Source organism: Aquila chrysaetos, chromosome 2, assembly GCF_900496995.4.
Source record: "Aquila chrysaetos chrysaetos chromosome 2, bAquChr1.4, whole genome shotgun sequence".
In the NCBI taxonomy this organism is placed as follows: domain Eukaryota; kingdom Metazoa; phylum Chordata; class Aves; order Accipitriformes; family Accipitridae; genus Aquila; species Aquila chrysaetos.
In genome coordinates this window covers 29,189,323-29,192,943 of record NC_044005.1, presented here as the reverse complement: position 1 = coordinate 29,192,943, position 3,621 = coordinate 29,189,323, and positions in this window count along the sequence as shown.

The window sequence follows — 3,621 nt, the reverse complement described above, 5'->3', positions numbered from 1 at the left end:
CATCTTTTATATTGTTTTGCTCTTTGGATTTCTGGTCTTGTTGGAATTGCTGATAGACCGAATGCTAAAGGGAAATCTATTTAAGTATTCAGAAGGCCTAAGTCTTTTTTAAGACCTTTGACTTGCGCTTTCTTCTGAATTTTGAGAGTTTGTATGTATATATTTTGTTTGTTTTTACAATTCTTTAATATTTTATGGAAGCACTATTCTGTGCTGTTTATAAATCCAATGTAAGCACTGTTAAGAACCTCTTAGCTATTGACGTGCTTGAAATCATTTGTATTTAGGGCATGCTGGGGACCCTAAACTGTTTCCATAATTCACCCTTTTCTTCTTTCCTCTCCCCTGTTCTGAACCCCTCTAGCTGCAATTGATTATTTCTAAAGCTGTTTCTGATCTGATCTCCTTGGGTGCAGAACTTTGCTTTGTATGGCCCTGCAGTTTGGACTGATACTTGGTGAGTGTGGCTTCTTTATTCAGAATAAACATCATTCAAATCAACGTGACAGGTAATAAGCATAGCAATATGTGTTAATGATCAAACAACTGGGATCTACCTGTTCCATTACTAGAAGTCCAAGAAACCGAGCTATGGCTTTCCATTTTACATGTAATTACTTCTGTGTATATGATTGGAAAGGTATGAGGTTGGTCTTTTTTTTATAATTGGTTAGTTGTTTCATGCCTAGACAAACTATGTTTGGTACATGCTATATAACTTTTTAATATTTGAACAGTTAATGGGTTGCTTGCTCCATCATAAAATGTAAGAAGTGTCTTCAACAGATTTCAGTCCTTTGAAGTACAGACGTTTTTAGCCTGTTGTCCATCTGTTTTTATCTTTTACACTGCTACAGTAAAGCTTTTCAAGCCTCGGTAGGATTGTTTTAACCTACAAATAGGATTAAGATCTGTAAAGTGCTGAAAGGAAAAAGGTGTCGGGCATACCATTTATTCCCTGAGATAAAATATGTGAAAAGGGAAGTAAATGAAGAACAGGCATTGAGTGACAAAAATAACTTTCTGTACGTGTATAGAAAAGGCTTCTATATCAATAGTTATGTTTCAGAGGAGATGCAGTTTGTTTTTTGCCAGTCACAGAGCAAGCTGATCTGTTCATCTTTCTCATAATGAAGTATCTGGTATATTTAGTTGAAATGCAATTGATTTAAGCTGACAATGCTTAATGCGTAAGTATCATGTGGAATTTAGCTTAGGTACCTTGTAACAAGCAGCTTTTAAACTTTCCAAATACACTTGGGTTTTGGCACTTTGTTGCACTGTGTTTGTTTTAAAACTATAAAAATTGGCTATTTATAGTCCATGGAACATCTTGTTTTAGATTTGTAGGCCGAGGCCTGCATAACTAGCTCACCACCCCCATCAAGTGGCAAGTGACTATCAAGTACTAAAATTTTCACTCATTTTGAAAACCTACGCTGTCTTCCACCAAGAGGTTCAATTTGTTCTGGGTGGGGGGTTTTGTTTGGTTTTGCTGTTTTTTTTTCTTTGAAGTGGAAAGAAGAAAATAGGTTTGGGCTTTTACCAAAGTACTAATACTGCTCCTAGTTTCCTGGAGAAATTCTTCAATTATTACTGTGGGCAGAGCTGCTTTTTTTGAGGATAAGGTAAAGCGGTAGGGACAAAACTTGTTCAATAGACCTTGCATTTAAATAGCTAAAATCTTCAGTGCTTTTATCCATACCAGGTTTGTTGGAGCCTTTCGCTGTTCCTTGTGGTAGCTAAATGGGACATGCTTTCTTCTGTCTCTGCGTATGACAGCCCTGTCCAAGCACCCTTTTACAAGCGGCCAAGTAAGCTCTGTTCTAAGGGCACTTGATTGTTCCTAAGGAAGTTTTTTACAAGGCCCTTCTTGATCGGGGGCCTGGTTACTGTTGGAATTAAGACCGAGTGGCCAATATTTTACCTCTAGTACCTAAGGTACCTCAGAGGTCTGACAGTCAGGACGCTCTGGGTGATGTGTACTTCCAGGCAGAACGGTAACTGCCCGGTGTCTGGAAATACTTCAGTGTTTTGGCAGCATATGTGTAGGTCAGCTGCACGGTACATCTGCAGTAAATCAGCATGGGATTTGCAGTCTACGATTTAATCAAAAGCACAGCATGTATTCAGTAAGCCTGATATTTCCTGGAAATGCCAGCCTAACTGTACTTGCATGGCATTGTGTATGCTTTTATTTCTCTATGTGGAAAATCTGGTCTTGATGGAACAAATGTGACTTCCGACATTTAAGACTCATTTCTGGTTTTTCTGGAACTGTCAGACTGGAAAGCCGGAAAGTGATGTGCTGTGCTGGCTCCTGTAGACCTCATTTCCAGAAATCTAACTTTCCCAGACATTGTATGGGGAGTTTGAGTGCTGAAACTGAGCTGAGAGATTGGCTAGCGGGCAGAGGACCTGAGGTTGGGTGCAGTGCTGAATGCAATGTTGAAAGGAAGAAATTCCTACTCTGGAATAAAGATTGGAGGTATAAATGGAACACATGAAGTGTGTGTCAAACACCAGCATTTAAAAAAACAAATGGTCAGATGAGTAACTTAGCCCTAGTTACCCTGGGCCCTGACAGAGCCAATTTCTGACAGGAAAGAATACTCCATGATTTTGTAAGGAAGGATTGTTTCACATGGCAATGGGTTCAAAAAAAAAGCTTTGTAAGTAGACTTTGTATTTGGCATTTCCAAGCTTTAAAAGTGTCGATGTTACTCTTTCAGTATGGTTTTTGTGTATGAAAGAATATAAATGTTTAGGACTCAGGCCATTTAGTAAAGCAGTAAATTTTAGTAAACTCTGTAACAGTGTTTTCAGAGGTTTTAAGTACAGACATTATCTTTGTTGTAAGATCTGACTTGCTAGATTTTTTGAAGATCTGGGTTATGTTTTTGAAAATAGTAATTTCTTTGAACAATAGAAAAATACAGAAAGCACCCAGTGTTTCAGAGGTCATTAGCAGCAGTAGAACTTGTACCCTTTTTTAGCATATCAGTTCAGCAGGAAAATCTTCAGACATTACCACTGTCTCCACAAATAGAAGCAAGCTGGAATAGGGCAACACAAATGAAAATAAGCTGCATTATTTCTTTGAACTGGGCAACGTTAGTGGATCCTCCTTTTCCTATAAGCAAAATCAATCTGAATCTGTTGGCACACGCAGGAATATCAAATCTGCCTTCCCTCCAGGGACATGGGGTTTGTGGTGCAGGTACCCTTGCTTCTGTGCTCTGGAGACCCGTGTTGCTGAAAGCCTGCAGGTGGCAGTCAATTTATGCTGAAGTTACTTAATGGCAGTTTTAGAAATTTCTGTCTAGATCCTGTTAGGTTTTTTTACTCGGTTTCTTTAGTTGGAGCACTACTACAACTGATTTTAATCCTAATGCATACTAATTAAGGGATATTTGGAAAGAACAGATAGCACCCGGAGTTCTAAAGAGGGATTATCTTTTGCTACTGTATCGTGAAAGAAAATTGCTATGTAAAGGCTTAGGAAGGAACAGAAATGGATTAGGTGCTTTCTAGTTGCTATAGAAACAAAGTATGTAATTAAACAAAATGAAATATATTACAACTCTTACACTGATGAAAGTACTTAGGAAAGGTTGGACA